This window comes from Oryctolagus cuniculus, chromosome 6, assembly GCF_964237555.1.
Source record: "Oryctolagus cuniculus chromosome 6, mOryCun1.1, whole genome shotgun sequence".
NCBI lineage: Eukaryota > Metazoa > Chordata > Mammalia > Lagomorpha > Leporidae > Oryctolagus > Oryctolagus cuniculus.
This window is the reverse complement of record NC_091437.1, coordinates 4,265,963-4,287,024: the sequence shown is the minus strand read 5'-3', so window position 1 is coordinate 4,287,024 and position 21,062 is coordinate 4,265,963. Positions and strand designations below refer to the sequence as shown.

At 51.9% G+C, this 21,062-nt stretch overlaps 1 protein-coding gene and 1 pseudogene across 1 annotated transcript in view; one reads left to right on the top strand and one right to left on the bottom strand.

The window, feature by feature from the left end:
* The window catches only part of MCC (MCC regulator of WNT signaling pathway), a 446,323-nt gene that overhangs the window by 67,990 nt on the left and 357,271 nt on the right, over positions 1–21,062 (top strand). The window lies entirely within an intron of this gene.
* On the bottom strand, positions 4,984–19,292 carry LOC103345119 (serine/threonine-protein phosphatase PP1-gamma catalytic subunit B-like; annotated as a pseudogene).

Sequence of the window (21,062 nt, the reverse complement as noted above, 5' to 3'; positions counted from 1 at the left end):
AAGTGTGGAAGCTTCCAGTCGTGTTGTTACAGGCATAAGGAGGGAGGAGCTGGCATCAGTTGACACTCCGTTGGAAAATGGCTGAGAGATGACGTGATGGGGAGCGAGTGTCAGACAAGCCTGGGCATTGTTGGTGGGGCTGTGGCTTCTAGAACCTTCCTAGACTTTTTTCCAAGACTGTTGTTTCTTTTGCTGGAATTAGCAGAGGGCATCTGAGGATTAATAACTCTACTGCTCTCAAGTGCGCCTCCGTACTTGACTATTAATTAGTGTGGTTATGTTTTAATGAAGTCATTTAATAGCAGTATTCCTGCTGAGACTTTTATTGGATATGATGTTAAATCCAGTGGTGCAAAACATATGTGTGTTATGTTAGTGATGGTGGCGGGACTCTCAGAGAGTAGCATCCTGGGAGGTTACGAGCGTGGATTAAGTTAGCCTGAGCTTCCTTAGAGGGACTCCAGGGTGATCCGCACTCCGTGGTGGTGGAGAAGGTGGATGGTGCCACCGCCACTGGTGTGTGTTGCTTTAAAAACAATTCTCACAGCTGGCAGGTTCAGATCCGAGGAAACACGCACGTGGCAAAATGTTCTGCTTAGCAGACCCAGTTTTGCTTCCAGGACCGATCCGTTAAGTTGAATAACTTGATTTTCTTACAAGATGTTGACAGTGAGTTTTCCCACGTAGAGAAATCCGTGGGAGGTTTGCAGTCGATTCCTGAACGGCAGCAGCGCCTACCCGCAGTGGTCCACGCAAGCGTTTGGGAAGTGTTTTTTAATTGCCTTAATTGCATGTTAGTCAAATGACACCAACTTCTTGTTTCAGATTTTTCAAAGTAAGCGATTTTTTTAAGTTGACCAAAGATTTTTAAGCTGACTGTAAGTGTTCTTTGTGTCATAGATTCAAAGTTATTTTTAGTAATTTTGAGGATGACAGATGTGTTTTGTAATGGATTATCCTAATGCACTGTTTGGACCTGGGGAAGTCCTGAACCTCAGTGTTCCATCTGCACAGTGGGGACAGTCAGGATGTGGTCAGGCAGCGTGCAGTCGGGTGCACACACGTCAAGTCCCCGGAGCCCTCAAAGGTGATTTTATTTGAGGATGAGTTTTGTTGATCTTGTTTGTGGGGAAGTGATGGCTTCCAGCGGGAGTCTCAGGGGAGCGTATTGAACTCATTTTGTGCTCCTGTTGGACTGAAGAGCTGTGAGTTTTGAGTTCTGCAGTATTACAAGGACCGGAAGTTGTACATTCCGGTCCCAGTGGGGAGGCTCGCCAGGGCGGAGTGTGTTGGGTTGCTGTATTTGGAGATCAGAGTTCTGGGGACGGTGACTCGGTGACTCGGGGCACCTCCAGTCAGCCTGGTTCTTCTCCACCTCGGTGCTCTGCCATCCTCAGAACGCAGGGCTGTCTGCGTGCTCGCTGCCTGGGGCCCCGATGGCTTTGCCCACGCAGGGGCCGTGTTCTGGGCATGAGGCAGACAGGAGGAGGAGGTGAGAAGTGCTGGCTCCCGGGTCAGAACGCAGGGGCTCTCCTCTCTGGCTGTTTCATTGGCAGCGTGGTGTTTGTTGCAAGGAACAGCTCTGGACAGCCTCCGTGCACATTTTCTCTCCAGAGCAGGTTTTTTTTGTTTGTTTTTGTTTTTTGTTTTGTTTTGTTTTTAAGATTTATTTATTTATTTGAAAGGCAGAGTTAGAGAGGCAGAGGCAGAGAGAGAGAGAGAGGTTTTCCATCTGCTGGTTCATTCCCCAGATGGTCACAACAGCTAGAGCTGTGCTGATCAGAAACCAGGAGCCGGGAGCCAGGTGCTTCTTCCTGATCTCCCACGAGGGTGCAGGGGCCCAGCACTTGGGCCATCCTCTACTGCTTTCCCAGGCCACAGCAGAGAGCTGGATCAGTAGAAGAGGAGCCCGCACTTGAACCGGTGCCCTTATGGGATGCCGGCACTGTAGGCGGCAGTTTTCCCACTGTGCCACAGCGCCGGCACTGGAGAGCAGGCGTGTTGAAGGAAGAGGCTGCCTGAATCTCTCAGAGCTCAGAGCTGGTGCTGACCTAGAGTCTGTCAAACCTCTTGGGTTCCAGTTTTGCTTCCCTGTGGCCCTTGTCAGCTAGGCTAGCCAGGTCATGATCCTCTGCTCACACAACAGGGAGGCAAGGAGCGAGCCCAAGCACCCTGGATTCCCAGCACCTGCCATGTTGATGGCCAGACTGGTTCTTCTCTGTGTCTCAGTCCAGATACCCTGGTCCTCGTCTCTTCTTGTTTCCTGGGCCTGACTGCCTGCCTTGGAAACCTGTCACCCCCCCAGTCCCTTGGGGCCCTGGCCTGCCCAGGTCTTGTTCCCCATCTCCAGGAACGGGAGTCCTCCCTGGTGGGCTGGGTCCCTGCTACTGAGGGGCTCACTCAGTGAGGCCTGCCTCCTGGGCTTCAGAGCATTGCCAGCCCCCGTGACACCAGACCCCTGGCCTCCACCTGCTCATCTTCTCTTCCATCCATCCCACTCACAATTTAAAATACCAGATTGACACTCAGGATTCGTAGTGAAAAGAACACAGCCAGCATTGTGGCGTAGCAGGTAAAGTCGCACTGGCATCCCACATGGGTGCCGGTCTGATTCCTGGCTGTTCCATTTACCCAGATAAAGCTCCTGGCTCTGAACCAGCGGATGGACTTTCTCTTTCTCTCTCTCTCTCTTTCCCTCTCTCTCTTTCTCTCCTTCTTTTCCTCTGTTAACTCTACCTTTCAGATAAATAAAATAAATTTTAAAAAGAAAAACAGGCCAGCGTCGCGGCTCACTAGGCTAATCCTCCGCCTTGTGGCGCCGGCACACCGGGTTCTAGTCCCGGTCCAGGCGCCGGATTCTGTCCCGGTTGCCCCTCTTCCAGGCCAGCTCTCTGCTGTGGCCAGGGAGTGCAGTGGAGGATGACCCAAGTGCTTGGGCCCTGCACCCCATGGGAGACCAGGATAAGTACCTGGCTCCTGCCATTGGATCAGCGCGGTGCGCCCGCTGCGGTGGCCATTGGAGGGTGAACCAACATCAAAGGAAGACCTTTCTCTCTGTCTCTTTCTTTCTCTCACTGTCCACTCTGCCTGTCAAAACAAACAAACAAACAAACAAACAAAACCAGCCACTGTCTACCCTCCTACTTCTGGTTCTTTTCTCTCAGTTGTTCCTTCCCCTGTTGCCGCCGTCATTTAGAGCAGCTTCCTCTAGAATTGATAACTCGCTCACTTGCTGTTTCTTCAACATTTCTTGAGTTGTAGGTACTGTGCATTGATTTTTCTACCAAGGGATACAGGGATTTTGTGCCTGGCCCCCATCAAGGAGTACCTGCTACCCTGTTACCCATTCTCCTAATCATAACTTTTTCGTTGAGTCAACATGAGATTTCTTGTTACAGAAGAGAAAAACGGACTTCTTCCTTGTCTGTGCCACTTGTACTTGGTCAGTGCCTTCACACAGCCAAACCCAGTATACCATGTTTCTGCTCCCTGGGAGCCCCTCCCTGGAAGCTTCCTTAGAGGGTGTGTGAGACAGTGGCTGTTTTGAGCTGTGTATTAATTCTGCCCTTTCATCTGATTGATGGTTTTAAGGGACATAAAACTTGAGATTAGAAATTGTTGTGAAATTTTGAAGTGCTTGTTCCAGTATTGCTATAAAAAGGAGGTACCATTAGGGTGGCATCTGGGTAGGGGTTAAGATGCCATGGGGGAGCAGCCGTGGGTCAGGCTTTCACTTGTGATGCCAGGATCCCATATGGGCCGCTCCACTTCCAATCCAACTCCCTGCTAATGCACCTGGGAAAGCAGTCCAGGACAGCCCAAGTCCTTGGGCCCCTGTACCCACCTGGGAGACCTGGAAGAGGCTCCTGGCTCCTGGCTTCATCCTGGCCCATCCTTGGCTGTTATAGCCATTTGGGAAGTGAACCAGCAGTTGGAAGATCGCTGTCTCTGTCTCTCCTCTCTCTCTCTTTCTGTAATTCTGTCTGTCAAATATATCTGGAAAAAAAAAAAAAGATGCCATTTGGGATGCCTGTATCCTAGATCGGAGTGCTTGCATTTGATTCTCAGCTTCCTTCTTGATTCTAGCTTCCTGCTGTTGCAAACCCTGGGAAGCACTGAGGTCATTGCCAGCCACATGGGACCCAGACTGAGTTCTGGACTACCAGCTTCGGGCTGGTCCAGTCATAGCTGTTCTAGGCATTTGAGGAGTGACCCAGTCGGGGATCTCTTTCTCTCTCCCCCTCCCCCCTCCTTGTCTTCCTTTCAAATAATTGCAAGGGGCACTATTGTGACCCCCAGCCCTTTGTGTGAGACCTGTTTTGTGTCCCCTTTCCTCCTTTGAGGACTTCCGGAGCCCTCTGTCCCCCAGGGGAATGAAGTATCAGCCTGATGTGCTTCTGTAGCGTGGGGCAGGGCCTGCTGGTCCATTTGCTGGGTCCCTCGGAGACTCCCTCTTAGGAAATGAGATCCTTTGGTCTAGGAAGGGTCTGATAATTTCCTCCCGGCCATCTTCTTTGTCACTCTTTCTGGAACTCCTGTAATTTGGATATTAAATACTTGAAAATGATCATCTCATGCTTTGAGTTGTTATTTCGTATTTTCCAGTTCTTTAATTTTTACTCTTACTTTAAAAGATTTTCTCTGCTTTACTTTTCAACTTAAAATTTTAGTTTGGCCAGACTTTTAACTTCCAGGAGCTTCTTACATAATTATTATTCTCTGGATGCTTGTGTTTAAGGTTCGTGTTCTCTGGAAATCATGACTTTTTTTAAACAAGTTCATCATTTAATAAGTCTTAATTCATTTTTACCACATGGTCATCAGCTGAAACACACTTCTTTTTAACAGATCTTAGTTTAAAAAAGTCGTAGATACTGGGAGTCCTATATAAACTGGTGGACAGTAAGTTACTTCTTTGCTTTGACGGAGAAGCCTCAGTTTCACCACAGAATGAAGAATGTGGGCCAGAGAAAACATGCCCGGTCACTCATACAGAGCAGTATTGTTCTATAATTCGGAGCTTTCTGAGAGGGCGGGTTCAGGCCTGCCGGAAGCGTGGAGGTGTTACAGGTCTCTTGTTCCCTGCAGGCTTTAATATCTGGAAGGAGCACGTGAGTGTTTCAGCCACGCTCGTGGCACCTGCATTGCCAAACGCTCCGCAGTAGTTGGGTGCAGAAAACAGAGTGACCAGCTGCCCTTTGCAGAAGACTCACATCCATCTTCAGCCACCTGGTGGGCTCCACACACAAGGTCCAGATCACGCTTGGGGGAAGTTTTGCAGCCGCTCTGCACCAAACGTGGAGGACACTCCCCTGTCATTTCACCCCCGCCTAAGGCATCTTCATCGAGGTCACACCACAGAAGCTCACTGGGAAGACCCGGATCTGGTACATCTGTGGGTAGCATAATTTTCCAAATCTGCTCCACGGACTGAAGATCTGGTGATAAACCTCCATGGCAGCAGCAGGTTTTCTCTGCCACGATGGCTGCTATCGGTAAACAGAACAGTCTGGCAAGTGTTCCATAGTTCAATGCTGTATCTTCTTGTACATTCACCATGAAATCCGCAAATCCTTTTTTTTTTTTTTTTTTTTTTTTTTTTGACAGGCAGAGTGGACTGTGAGAGAGAGAGACAGAGAGAAAGGTCTTCCTTTTTGCCGTTGGTTCACCCTCCAATGGCCGCCGCGGCCGGCGCGCTGCGGCCGGCGCACCGCGCTGATCCGATGGCAGGAGCCAGGAGCCAGGTGCTTTTCCTGGTCTCCCATGGGGTGCAGGGCCCAAGCACTTGGGCCATCCTCCACTGCACTCCTTGGCCACAGCAGAGAGCTGGCCTGGAAGAGGGGCAACCGGGACAGAATCCGGCGCCCCGACCGGGACTAGAACCCGGTGTGCCGGCGCCGCTAGGCGGAGGATTAGCCTAGTGAGCCGCGGCGCCGGCCCGCAAATCCTATTGATACTGGCACATTCATGGTTCCCTCTGAGAAGAAAAAAATCCTCGGGATGTTAGATTTTGCAGGCCAGTAAGAGATCGTTTCTGCTTCATGCTGCTTTCTCTGGTGCTCTGAGTCCACCCACCCACCCGCCCTCCAACTTCTGAAGTTTTAGTCACTCTGATCTCCTCTTCTGTTCTGTCATCGTACACCTGATTATTGGTAACTGTGGCCCATAAAGTCAGAGCAAGCATGCTGTTTTCAGAAAGTTTTGTTTATTTGAAAGGTAGATTTACAAAGAGAAAAGGACACACACACACACATACACACATACACACATACACACATACACACACACACACCTTCCATGCACTGGTTCCCTCCCCAAATGGCCTCTGTGGCCACGGCTGGGCCAGGCCAAAGCCGGAGCCAGGAACTCCACCCGGGTCTCCCACATGGTGGCCGGGCCCAGACACTCGGGCCGTCTTCTGCTTCTTTCCTCGGTGCCTTAGTAGAGAGCTGGAGTGGAAGCGGGGCAGCCAGGAACCACAGTCATGGATTCGGGCGTTCAGGTGCTGGCTTCACTCGCTGCACCAGAGCGCCAGCCCCGGGTCGGTTCCATGTAACTGCAGCGTCTAGAATCAGTTGATTCCAAAGATCCAGGAGAGTTCGTTAATTGGCTGAGACGTGTGGGTCCCTGGAAGGGCAGCTAAGTGGGGGGAAAGTCCTTGAAGGAGGTAGGAGTCGGCAGCAGTAGTGTGCTCTCTGGCTGTCACTCTTGGGAGAAGGCTGGCTTCACAGCCTGGGTCAGGAGACCCCAGGAGAAGGGGCGGATGTGCAGCCTGTGTCGTTACAGCAGAGAGGTTCCTCCAGCCGCTGCCCAGCCCCCCGCTGTGCGGTGTGCAGCACGCCCCCAGGCCTGCTTGTCTTCCCGACTCTGGTGTGGGGAGCCTGCGGTGTGACGTCTTTGAGAAAAGAATTGCTGTCAGGTGTAGACAGCAGTCGGCCTCTCGGAGGCAAACCCTGTCTGAAGTGCCCCCCTGGAAGAAGGCCGAGAGACTCCGTGGAGCCCTCGTGCTCCGAGGAGGGGGCAGCAGTGGCTCCCCGAGTTGCTGGGGACATCGTCATGCACAGAAGGGTCTGCAGGTGCTGCCGTCGGCTTCCTTCTTCCTTCTGCTTAACTGTTGCTTGGTTTGCGTCTCGCTTGGCTCTGGTGCTGGTGTTGGTTTTGCTTTTTCTTCCTCTGTGGACGTTATAAAAATCACTCTTCGGGCACAATGCATTCATCTTTTTTTTTTTAAGATTTTATTTATTTATTTGAGAGGTAGAGTTGCAGACAGTGAGAGGGAGAGACAGAGAGAAAGGTCTTTCATATGTTGGTTCACTCTGCAAATGGCTGCAATGACTGGAGCTGCACCAGTCTGAAGCCAGAAGCCAGGAGCCTCCTCCGGGTCTCCCACGTGGGTGCAGGGGCCCAAGCACTTGGGCCATCTTCCACTGCTTTCCCAGGCCACAGCGGAGAGCTGGATCGGAAGAGGAGCAGCCGGGTCTTGAACTGGCGCCCATATGGGATGCTGGTGGCACAGGCGGAGGATTAACGTACTGCACCACATCCCTGTTTTAACCCCCTTGAGATATAGTTCACGTAACATACACTTCAGCGTTTAAAGCCTGAAGTTCTGTGGTTTGCATGCCTTTACCGTGTCGGGCAAGCAGTGCCGCTGCCTGATTTCAGAACTTTCCCAGCATTCCAAGGGAAACCCCATACCTGCCGGCGAGTGTGTTTTCAGCTCTCTTGGCGGTGCCTGTACGGGTGGAGTGGCTAGATCTGGCGGTGATTGTGTGTCTCTGGGGACCTGCCAGCCTGTTTTCCAGTGAATGCATTTCTGTTCGTCCTCGTCATGCCCCCGCCCCGTGTCCTCATGTAGCTCTCTCTCAGCGCCACGTCCCTGTGTGGTTGGTTGTGCGAGCTGTGATGTGTCGTGAGAGTGAGGAGACGTGGACGCTGCCTCACAAAACGTGCAGAGCCTCTGCTTTTGGTTTAGTATTGTTTGTCTACGACTTACCAGGAAGCTTTTTAAAAAATCTGCTTCATTTGAGAGACAGAAACACCCAGACACACACACACAGAGCTGCCACCTGCTGATTCACTCTGTGAATGCTAGGGCAGGGTCCAGCTGAACTCGGGAGCCAGGAACTCAGTGTGGGCATCCCACGTGGGTGGCAGTGACCCACCTACCAGGACATCACCTGCGCCTCTTGCAGTCTGCAGTGATGGGCAGCTGGCCTCGGGAGTGTGCAGCATGTCCAGGACTTGGACACAGGCTCTCTGCAGTAATGCACACAGCATCCCATGCAGCATCTCATCTAGGGACCATGCGCCTGCCTCGGAGGTGTGTATGTTCAGTTCCCTTTCCATTTGCCCGGACCAAGGCTTACATTGGTGAGAGATTTCACACATCTGCAGATTGGGAGGGAGACGGTGCTGCCGCCCTGGGGCCGTCTGCTCCTGGAAGGTTAAACACATTTAACCTTAAGTTCTATATGGTCCGGTTTGTCCATGTTTTAAAGTTGAGATTCTGCCCGAAGAAGGTTTGAAGGGCCAGTGTTGTAGTATCACAGAGTAAGCCATTGCCTGCTATGCCAGCATCCCATATGGGTCACAGTTCTAGTCTTGGCTGCGCCACTTCCAGTCCAGCCCCCTGCTAATGCTCCTGGGAAAGCAGCAGAAGATGGCCCAAGTGCTTGGGCACCTGCACCCACGTGGTGACCTGTCTGAAGCAGCTCCGGACTCCTGGCTTTGGCCTGGCCCAGCCCTGGCTGTTGTGGCCATCTGGGGAGTGAACCACTGATGGAAGATTTCTCTCTGTCTCTCTCTCAGAGGTCTCTCTCTCCCTCTCTCTCACTTTCCCTCTCTCTCTAACTCTGGCTTCAAGTAAATAAATACATCTTTAAAAAAGAGAGAGAGAGCGAAGGTTTGGAAATGAAGACCAGAGAGCCGGTCTAGCACTCTCGCAGTGAGCTGCGCTCCAGACAGGTGCAGACGCGTTTTCACCTCTCAGGTGTACAGCAGAAGGGTCCACGCAGGGCTCCGCAGTGGGAACCGCATTTTCTGTGCTGCTCTGGGGCCTCCCTGTGCTTCTGGCCCAGCCTGAGGCCACAAAGCCCCCTCTGGCTGATGGGATTACTTCTGTTGCTTGTTAGCAGGCACAAAAACTGGTCATGTGCAGAATGCCTTACAGCCTCTAAACAGTGATTTTCTGACTTGTGAGATCTTGCATTCAAGTCGTCTGAGCCTGCAGCCCGATGTAAGCATGGAGGCAGGGTGGGCTGGTGGGGGACGCGCACGGTCACCTCTGCTCCCCGCAGTCCCCGGCCACACTGTGACAGCAGTGTTTAGATAAAGGCACCTTCAGGGCTGCCATGTGGGTGGTCATAACCCTTCTGTGCGCCTCGCAGCTCTGGAGGCGTTGGGGCTCCTCCTGCCCCGAGGGCTTCCAGTTCACCTGGGCTGGGCTGGGGCCTGGGAACTCTCATTTCCCTGCTGCTGCTGGCCTGGGAACACAATCTGAGAACTGCAGCCCTGGCTTTTTTTTTTTTTTTTTTTTCTGACAGGCAGAGTTAGTGTGAGAGACAGAGAGCAAGGTCTTCCTTCCGTTGGTTCACTCCCCAAATGGCTGCTATAGCTGGTGCGCTGTGGCCGGTGCACCACGCCGATCCAAAGCCAGGAGCCAGGTGCTTCCTCCTGGTCTCCCATGGGGTGCAGGGCCCAAGGACTTGGGCCATCCTCCACTGCCTTTCCAGGCCACAACAGAGAGCTGGACTGGAAGAGGAGCAACCGGGACAGAATCCGGCGCCCCAACTGGAGTGCTGGCGTTGCAGGCGGAGGATTAGCCTAGTGAGCTGTGGCACCGGCCCCTGCCTGTGTTCTGTGCAACGTTTCATTCACGCTCAGTGGGACACCAGGGAGAACCCAACTGTCAGACAGAGATGGGAAAATGCTGAGTTGAGGAGAGATGAAGCAGATTGCTCCTGGGTCCGGCATTGCTACTCTGGCATCCCGTATGAGTGATGGCTCGAGCCCCTGCTGCTCTACTTCTGATCCAGCTCCCTGCTGATGCACCTGGGAAGGCGGCAGATGGCCCAAGTGCTTGTGCCCCTGCACCCATGTGGGAGACAGGATAGAGTTCCAGGCTCCTGACTCCCCTGGCCCAGCCCCAGCCATTGTGGCTGGTGGGGGTCTTATCACAGGCTAGGGCAGTGGCTCCCTTTGGTTTCCCTCTGCTGCCCTCTTCTGTCCAGGTCCCTGGAGGAGCAAGCGAGGGCCCCAGCCTGGAGGGAGCGAGCTCTGAGCTCCATCGTTTTCTGCCACTTGCTGCCACTCACTTGGCTCAGATTCCTAATCTGGAAAGCGAGTGGTGTTCCTCACTGGCACCTCCACGATTCTCTGCTTGGTGGTGCTTGGAGGTGGTGGGGTTGGAGGTATTAGGAGCAATGAGGAGAACGGGTGCACCTGCTGCAGAGGGGCCCAGGCTCGCCCTGCCCCAGACGTTGTCCCTGGGAGAGGGAGAACCCAGGTTTCACAGAGAAGGTCACAGAGACAGCTTCCAGTAGGAAGTCACACACCTAGAAAACAGCAAGGGTGGGATTTCAGCCTGTGTTGAGGGTGAAGAGTGCCCCCCACTCCAACACCACGGTAATCCTGCTGTACCCGGCTGCTCCTCAGATGTTTCCATTGTTTAAGGTTTCCTGTGGGTCCTTCGAGAGCAGCTTGATTTTGCAATAAATCTCAGCTCAGCTGCTGTGTCCCTGGCCAGGTGCACACTATGCCCGGTCCCAGGCCCCTCTCCTGGGAAAGCGGTGATGATAGCCTCTGTGCGTGCTTACAAAGGGCCTGCTCGGAGGCCGGCGCCGTGGCTCACTTGGTTAATCCTCCGCCTGTAGCGCTGGCATCCCAGATGGGCGCCAGGTTCTAGTCCCAGTTGCTCCTCTTCCAGTCCAGCTCTCTGCTGTGGCCCTGGAGGGCAGTGGAGGATGGCCCAGGTGCTTGGGCCCCTGCACCACATGGGAGACTAGGAGGAAGCACCTGGCTCCTGGCTTTGGATCGGTGCAGCACCAGCTGTAGTGGCCATTTGGGGGGTGAACCAACGGAAGGAAGACCTTTCTGTCTGTCTGTCTCTCTCCCTCACTGTCTAACTCTGTAAAACAAAACAAAACACACACACACACACACACACACAAGGCCTGCTCAGGAGATAATAATTACATTATTCAGGAGTTAGGAGCATTTTCTACTCTACCTTCTTCTCTTACCCGTTTATTATAAACATTTCTTATGTTCTCTGGGATCTCTGTGTTTGTATTCAGGGCAGCATCTGTTTACAGTGCTTGTATAATTTAGCTCCCACTTCTTATTGCATTGCCAGAACACAGATTTTAGGACCCAGACATCTCAGTTAAAACCCTAGTCCAGTGGAATTTGGTTTGGCTTGGTTGGTTGACTTCTCTGGAGCTGGTGATACTCGGTAGAGCTGTTCTGAGGGTGAAGTCCAGCAGGAGCCTGCAGCTGCCGACACTGTGCCGGGCACCTGTGCTTCAGGACAGCCAGCGCCCCTCCCCTCACCAGAGGGGCGGGGCTTCTGTGAGGACCTCTGAGCAGCCTGTGGCAGCCTTGCCCCCGCCTCTGTAAGCTGCTCTCCCCGAGGATGACGACCTCACTCCCCACTAACGCCGAGGCCGTGGGCCTCCTTCCTGGACCTGCCGGAGGTGAGCGGCGACACGCGGTTCTCCCTGTGCGATGCCTGAAGCCTCGGACCCAAGCAGAATTCTCACACTTCGTTTGCATCTGCTTTGCTTTTCTGAATGGAAGTGACTTTTCCAACATGATTCTGCTATATTTAGATTGATTAAAAAAAAAACAAAAAAACAAAAAACACCTGTGCTTGCGTTGTGCCTCTGTGAGTGAGTACAGTATGGACACACACGGGAGCACAGAGAAGCCTCGCCAGGTCAGAGGAGGGGGTGCCGGGCAGCCCCAGGGACCGGGCAGCTCCAGGGACCCGGCAGCCCCAGGGACCGGGCAGCCCCAGGGACCGGGCAGTCCAGGGACCCGGCAGCCCCAGGGACCCGGCAGCCCCAGGGACTGGGCAGTCCAGGGACCCGGCAGCTCCAGGGACCCGGCAGCCCCAGGGACCCGGCAGCCCCAGGGACCCGGCTGCAGGAGCGTCTGCGCCACGTTGGCACAGGCAGCGGTTGACTCCGTCCCCCAGAATGCGTCTGACTTGGCTCATGGAGAAATGGAGAACACCCTCCAGAGGCAGTAGAATTATTATTCCCTGGAAACAAGCGGACTTATGCCTGCCTTGATTTCTTAATTAAAATCAGATAGCCACATGCAAGATGATCGTCAGCTGGCAGCGCCTGTCCTAAGGATAGGAAGAAAGGAGCATGCCGAGCTGGACCCTAGGAGGAGGAGAATTGCAGGGAGGAGGGTCTGTCTGTGTTTAACTTCACCATAATTGTTCAGGAACGAACATAGTGCACATTAGATGGTTCAGGACGAAGCAACGCTTTCAAGTATAAATCTCTTTCCCAGTTGTAATTTCTTTTTTTAAACATTTATTTTATTTATTTAAAAGACAGTTACAAAGAGAGGTAGAGCCAGAGAGAGAGGTCTTCCATCTGCTGGTTCACTCCCCAGATGGCCTGCTGCTGCTGCTTTCCCAGGCCACAGCAGAGAGTCGGGTCAGAAGTAGAGCAGCTGGAACTCGAACCGGCACCCATACGGGATGGCAGCACTGCAAGCCGGGGCTTTAACCCACTGCGCCACAAGCACCGGCCCCCATTGTTGTAATTTCTAAGAGGAACCCGTGAACTGTGTGTGTTGGTTTGGAGTCATTAGCCCTTGAATTGTAGGGCTTTTGAGACATAATTACTCACCAGAAGGCTGGAGCACGGAGGAGGACATCTTGCTTTTCTGAACCGGCAGCAGAAAAGCAGTGCTCCGAGAAGCGAGCAGTCGCGGGGGCTCGGCACGTGTGGGGCACTTGGAACAGCTGCGGGAAGTACGAGTGCTCTTCAGAAGACTTGCGGAATTAGAGGGTCAGTTCCTTGTGGTGCAAAAATGCGACATCTGCATATAAGGAATCTTGTAAAAGTTCACGGAAAAAGTGTATGATGAAAAAACTGTGTATGGTTTCAAACTTTTTTGCACCGAAATAAGCTTGTCTTTTAATTCTTCCACAAGCTGCGTGACAAACCCTCCTGGTTTTGCTTACGTAAAAATCACAGCACGTTGGGCATCGGCTCCTTTTCTTTTCCTCCCAGTCACCTAGCCTGGCAGCTCTTGAATATAGCTTCAGCTTTATAGCATTTGAAGAGTGAAAAGAATTCAAACCCTCTTCAACTGCCACATAATTGAATCCAGATTAACTGACAGGTTTTGGGCAATTGAAGTGATGAACTGTCTTCAAGGTCAAGCATGAATTGCAAGCTGCTAACAAGTCTTTTTTAAAAAGTTTATTTTCATCGACTTGAAAGGCAGAGAGAGAAAGAGAGAGATATCTTCCATCTGCTGACCCATTCCCCAAGGCCCACAACAGCCAGGGCCGGGCCAGGCTGAACACGGGAACTGGGAACGCCATCCAGGTCTCCCATGTGGGTAGCAGGAGCCCAGATGCTCGGGCCATCTTCCGCTGCCTCCCAGGAAGTATCAGGAGGAAGCGAGGCAGCCAAGACCCAAACCAGTACTGCCACATGGGATGCAGGTGGCCCAGGTGGCTTGTCCCACTGTCCCACAGCTCTCACTCCTGCTAAAAGTCTTGATGGGACCCGAACTGGAATAACCTGTCAGCTGGTCCCGTGAGAGGCAGCGTCTGGTTTCCTCCTGTCCAGGCGCCGGATGCCACAGCCAAACTCTCAGCTTGTGTTTCTCTAACAGGGCTGTCTGTACACCAGGACATTGCATTGCTGAGCTGGTGTGCAGCTTTTTCAGTATTTTTTCTTTTTAATATTTTGATTTATTTATTGAGGGGAAGAGTTACAGACAGAGAGGGAGAGACAGAGGTCTTCCGTCTGCTGGTTGACTACTTAAATGACTGCAGTGGCCAGAGCTGGGTCTGCCATACCTGTGCAGGGGCCCAAGCACGTGGGCCATCCTCCACTGCTTTCCCAGGCCACAGCAGAGAGCTGGATTGGAAGAGGAGCAGCTGCGACATAAACCAGTGCCCATATGGGATACCAGTGATGCAGGCGAGCTTAGCCTACCACGCCACAGCACCAGCCCTGGTGTGCAGCTTTTTTAAAGCTCCTTATACGTGCACATGAATCCAAATCCAAAACGTGCACGCACGGTAGACAGCAAAGCACATTTCACTCCTGCAGACATGAGGTCTCCTCTAGAGGTCGTCCCTGGTGTCGGTTCCTTGGCTCGGTCCCCTCGCAGAGACAGAGACAGAGACAGCCTGTCACATAGGTCCCACGGATACAGAGACCCACCTGTGCAGGCTGTGACCTGCACCTGCCTTTTCTGAACTTGACCTGTTTTGGAGGCTGTGCTGCCATTCCACAGATCTGCCTCCCCTTCTCCAAGGCCGGTTGGCAGTTACCACGTAGCCACACTGCTGGGGTTCAGATCTTTCCCAGTCTTTGATTGACACAAACAGTGCTACCCCGCGTAACTACAGGTCCATCGTTTTGCACGTATCGGCATTTTTGTAGGGCCCACTTCTAGGAATGGAATTGCTGGATCAGAAGAAAGACGTGCGTTTTTTAATTTTGGCAAATGCTGGCACCCTGTATAGATGGTGTAGCAGGCTACGTTCCCAGCAGCTCCTTGTCCTGGCCTCCTCAGGAACTTTGTCACTCTTCCCCTGCCACCACAGGGTCAGGCACAGCCCCTTTGGATTTCTGTCTGTAGATCTCCCTCCTTTGCATGCCATTTTGTAATCTGTGCTGCAGAGTGTTTGTTTGTTTGTTTTACTTACTTGAAAGGCAGAATGTCAAGGAGAGAGAAGGAGTGACAGGGAGACATAGAGAAAGAGATCTTCCATCGGCTTGTTCACTCCCCAAGTGCCTACAGCAGCCAGGCTGGGCCAGAGTGAAGCCAGGAGCCTGGGACTCCGCCCCCGTCTCCCATGTGAGTGGCAGGAGCCCAAAGGCTTGGACTATCTCCCCTGCTTCCCCAGGTGTTAGTGGGAAGCTGGATAGGAAGTGGAGCAGCCTGGACTGTAACTGGCACTGCAGTGTGGGATGCCGGCATTGCAGGTGGTGGCTTAGCCCACCACGCCACAGCGCCAGCCCCTCCTGTAGACACCGTGTGTCCCACACTTGGAAATGCGGAGCCCCTTTGTGTCCAGTTCTCACCTAACTCCATCATGTTGGGCAGGCATTTGGTATAGTGTTGAAGGCCCCACCTCAGGCATCTGCATCCCTGTCTCAGGTTCTGGCTCTGTTCTTGATTCCAGCTTCCTGGGAGGCAGCAGGTGACAGCCTGTCACCCGTGTCACAGATCTGGGTGGAGTTCCAGGCTCCTGGCTCAGCCTGGCTCAGTCCCAGCTCTTGCTTGTATTTGGGAGTCAGTCAGTGGATGGGAGATCTCCGTCTGTCTCTCTACCTTTTAAATAAATTAATTAACTTAATAAGTGCAAGGTTGTAGCTAGTTGAGGGAGTTTTCCTCCAAGGATTTAGCACTGACTGAATTCAAATGTCAAATACATTCCTAAACGTAAAACTCCGACTGGGTTTCTGTGACTCATTTCCCCAGTGCAGCGACAGCTAGTACGGAACAGAGCAGTGTGATGCCGGGTACAGCCGACTTTCCTCGGGATGCCGTGCCGGGGTAAGCAGCCGTGGCCTGCTGCCCCGGCCCTGGCCATGTCACTGTTTGGCACGGTTCCTCCCCACATTGGGCTCCCCTCCGTGGAGTAAGGAATCATTCCGGCCAGAATAAATGCCGAGCTATCTAGGATGGTGCCGCTCAAAGCGGCGTCCACAGCAAAGGGCAGCGTGGGAGCTGGAGGGCACTGGTGAGAAACTGCTGTGGCCAGCGGCCAGCCTTGGCCCGAATACCAAAAACTGAATTGTGTTTTCTGTGTTTTTCCTAATAACTCATTATATTTTACTCTGCAAAGCATTGATCCGTCACAGATTAGGTTTTACAAAACACTGTAGGAAAGCTACCACGTTTCGGAGGCCCCAGCGTGTATCAGCTGCTCCTGAGGCCGTGCGTGGCTCATGTTCCCAGCGGGGTGAGTGTGCCTGCCCCTGCGCACGCCAGGCTGGAGACACAGGACACAAGGTCTCGCCTACAGCTGCTGCACACAGTAGGATTAGACCTCCCCCTCCTCCCTCCATAATCAGGGGACAAGGCCTCACTGCTTTTCATGCTATGCTACTTGAATTGGATTCTGAGACCCCAAGTGGAGTTAGAAAATTAGGCATGAAAAGAGCACTGTATTTATCTTCTAAGAAAAGCGTAAATAGCATTTTCCCTCTATTATTTTTGCTTTCATGACATTTTCTGAAACTGAAGTACTTTGGAGATTTAAGGAAATTTTAACGCAGTAACAAAATCCACTGAGTGCTAAGTATTTTTTTTTTAAGTTTTTAAATGCTAGTGGAGAGTATATACATAATAAAACCTGGGGACATTGGCAAGTGTCACTGTGTCACCCTTAGGGAGCAGGCTGGTTTCTGTCCAGGCCGTGGAGTGACTCAAGGAGCCAAGACAGACGTTGGGAACACCTGTCTGAGTCTGGATGCAGACCCTAACTGTGTGAGCAGAGTCGGGGGCAAGACCTGAGTGGGTGATGACAAAGAGAAGCAGTGGGGAGGGGCATTGTGATGCAGCAGGTGGTGTCCGTATCCCATATCCCATACCAGAGTGTCTGGTTCAAGTCCCAGTCCCGGCTGCTCCCCTTCCCATCCAGCTTTCTGCTAATGCCATCCTAGGAAGCAACAGGTGATGACTCAAGTGCTTGGAGCCCTGCCTCGCACGTGGGAAACCTGGATGGAGTCCCTGGCTCCTGACTTTGGCCTGACCCAGCCACAGCCATGTGGTCATTTGGGGAGTCAGCAAGCAAGTGGAAAATCTCTCTGTCTCTGTCTGTTTGCCTTTCAATACATAAAAATAGTAAGTAAACTTCAGAAAAGACAAGACAGGGGTAGGGCAGAGAGCCAAGGCTCATGAGGGCAGGTTCTTCTTTTGGAGAGCTGGGGGTGGGGTGTATATTTGGAGCCTAGCATCAAACATGTCTTCTTTTTGGCCGGCGCCGCGGCTCACTAGGCTAATCCTCCACCTGCAGCGCCGGCACACCGGGTTCTAGTCCCGGTCGGGGCGCCGGATTCTGTCCTGGTCGCTCCTCTTCCAGGCCAGCTCTCTGCTGTGGCCAGGGAGTGCAGTGGAGGATGGCCCAAGTCCTTGGGCCCTGCACCCCATGGGAGACCAGGAGAAGCACCTGGCTCCTGCCATCGGATCAGCGCGGTGCGCCGACCAGCCGCAGCGGCCATTGGAGGGTGAACCAACGGCAAAGGAAGACCTTTCTCTCTGTCTCTCTCTCTCACTGTCCACTCTGCCTGTCAAAAAATAAAAAGAAAAAGAAAAAAATTTCTTTTTTGAAAGAATTTATTTATTTATCTGAGAGGCAGATCTACAGACTAAGAGGGAAAGATAGAGAGAAAGGTCTTCCATACCCTGGTTCACTCCCCAAATGGCTGCAATGGCTAGAACTGGGCCAGTTGGAAGTTAGGAGCTGGGAACTTCTTCTGGGTCTCCCACGTAGGTGCAGGGGCCCAAGGACTTGGGCCATCTTCTGCTGCTTTCCCAGGCCATAAGCAGAGAGCTGGATCAGAAGAGGAACAGTTGGGACACGAACCGGCGCCCATATGGGATGCCGACACTGCAGATGGAGGCTTAGCCTACTGTGCCACAGCACCAGCCCCAAAATATTTCTTGGCATTGGTTAATTAAATAGCTATTAATGAAAAGTTTGCTTTATTGTCTGTTACCATCTCAGCTACTCCTCTTCTACAATGGAACATATACATAATTACAAATTTGCCAGTCACTGCAGGTTGTGAATCTTTTTTGTTAAATACATGTAATAATGTAAATCTTCTTTCATTGATGAAAAGATCTGGGTGCACATGTTTTTCCTTTTTTCCACATTATTATTTATATTTAGTGAATTACTGAATATTTATTAAGTATCTGCAATATAGCAGGCGAAACAGAGACAAGTCATCTGTCCAGAGTGACTTTCAATTTTTTCCACAATATCCAGTACTCATCATAAAAAACCCATTTTGCTGAGTCAGTACCCATTTGATTAATCTTCATGTACAGTTTTTGCAAGTATTTTTTCAAACACTGAATAATGCTGCAAACAAATAAGTATTCCAAACATTGTCTGACAGACTAGCGCAGTCACCATTGCTTTCATCTCTTTTTGACAAAGCAGCAGCCAATGGAGTAAAACCCTTCCTTTCCATGGCAATGGAATCGCATGATATCTCACTGCCAGGCCTCCATTTTTAGAAAACGCCAAGCTGGAGGGATATAAAATACCACATACTGTGCCCATCAGTGAACTTCTAAGGACACAGTTTTCCTTGCTCATGTTACCTGAATACAAAGCATCGGTTACAAGGAGCTTGTAAGCAACTATGGCAGATAAAAATGGAAGTGTAGTCAGCGCTGCATATGTTTTCTTTCTTTCTTTTTTTTTATTTGACAGGCAGAGTTAGACAGTGAGAGAGAGAGAGAGACAGAGAGAAAAGGTCTTCCTTCTGTTGGTTCACCCCCCAAATGGCTGCCACAGCTGGCGCGCTGCACCGATCCGAAGCCAGGAGCCAGGTGCTTCCTCCTGGTCTCCCATGGGGTGCAGGGCCCAAGCACCTGGGCCATCCTCCACTGCCCTCCCTGGCTACAGCAGAGAGCTGGCCTGGGAGAGGAGCAACCGGAACTAGAACCCGGCGCCCATACGGGATGCTGGTGCTGCAGGCGGAGGATTAGCCAAGTGAGCCACAGCGCCGACCCCATTGATGCATATGTTTTCAAAGCATCATGTTTAACCCTGAAGCAACGTCTGAAAATGAAGTTTGCCAGTATTCCAGAAAAACCAGCTGTTGTGCCAAGGGTCAGTGTTCCATATATATTTAAGGTCTTTTCTTTTTGAAGATTTTCAAATTTTTTCTATGATTTCGATTACCATTGGTCTTCCGAGTTTTGCACCTCTTAGAGAAGGACTAGGCTGACCACGTGTGTGTGTTGCCATTCTGATGTCCTCGGGCGCTTCCCCAGCTCCTGATGCTACCACACGGGCATCTTTCACATCTGCACCAGCCTCACCCCTCCGCCGCCATTTTGGCGGCTCACGTGACTTGCCGTTTTTCTTAAACAGTGGTGTTTGGGGGGCTGGCTTCGTGGCACAGCAGGTTAAGCCACTGCCTGCAGCCCCAGTGTCCCATATGAGCCCCAATTTGAGTCCCGCCAGCTGAGCTTCCAATCCCGCTTCCTGCTAATGCACCTGGGAAAGCAGAGGAAGATGGCCCAAGTCCTTGGGCCTCTACCACCCACGTGGGAGACTGGATGGAGTTCAGGCTGTTGGCTCCTACCTGGCCCAGCCCCAGGTATTGTAGCCATTTGGGGACTGAACCATTGGATGGAAGATCAGTCTCTCTGTATGTCTCTCTCTGTCTCTGTAATTCTGCCTTTCAAATCATTTTTTTTTTTGGGGGGGGGGGGACAGGCAGAGCTAGACAGTGAGAGAGAGAGAGACAGAGCGAGAAAGGTCTTCTTCCATTGGTTCACCTCCCAAATGGCACTTGGGCCATCCTCCACTGCCTTTCCGGGCCACAGCAGAGAGCTGGACTGGAAGAGGAGCAACTGGGACAGAACCAGGACCCCATCCGGGACTAGAACCCGGAGTACCAGTGCTGCAGGCGGAGGATTAGCCTAGTGAGCCACGGCACCAGCCTTAATCAATCTTTAAAAATACCAGTGTTTTGTATGTGTAAAAGTAGGTCTTAAATTATCTGAAGGCATTACTATTCTGGAAATGTTATCATAATATTCTTAGAAATAAGTTTATAAAAAGTAGTATACTTCCCAAGCTTTTTATGGTCCTCAAACTGGTATCTGTTTGACATTTTCCAAGTATCTTCTCTTTCAGTATCTTTCAGATATGACTTCTCTTACATAATTTTTGGGTCTGGGGTCTTAGCCTTAGTGGGACTTTTGCAGGACATTTATATATTAAGTGCTATTCCTCATTTGTCCTACGACCACTGCTGCTAGTAATTTCAATTAGTAAAGGCACACTGAGCGCTTCCTGTGGGTTCCACATCTGTCGCTGAGATTACCAAACTAGTGCCCTTCGTTTGTTCATTCATCCACCAATCTGTTTATGCACCTGCTGTGTACCAAGAACTCAGGACAGGTTCCCTCTTACAAGGCACTGGGAGACCCTGTGATGGAGCAAGGACAGAAACCCCAGATCTATGTTTGTCCCTTGCCTGTGTGGCTGAGCTGAGAGCATTCTTTCGCAAAGGCTCCTTGTCTGACTTCCCCCTCCCCTCACAAGCAGTACAGCCCCCTCCCACAGCCCCTGAACCTTCCAGACTGCTGCCTTACCGCCCACCCACCTCCGTCTGCGAGGGAGGGTGCTCCCTACCTACTCCTGGAGTGAGTCCCTCTCGGGTTTTTAGTCACTTGTGCTGGCTCTGAGCTTGTGGGCTGCTGCCTCTTCTTTACCTTGTTTAGTCTCCTCTTTTTTTTTTTTTAAGATTTATTTATTTATTTATTTGAAATGCAGAGTAACAGAGAGGCAGAGGCAGAGAGAGAGAGAGAGAGAGAGAGAGAGAGGTGTCTTCCATCTGCTGGTTCACTCCCCAAATGGCTGCAATGGCCCGAGTTGGGCCAATCCGAAGCTAGAGCCTGGAGTTTCTTCCAGGTCCCTCAGCTGGGTGCAGGGGTCCAAGGACTTGGGCCATCCTCCACTGCTTTCTCAGGCTCATTAGCAGGGAGCTGGAACGGAAGTGGAGCAGCCAGGACTGACACTGGCATCCATATGGGATGCGGGCACTGCAGGCAGCGGCCTCACCCGCTACACCACTGTGTTGGCGCCCTCCTCT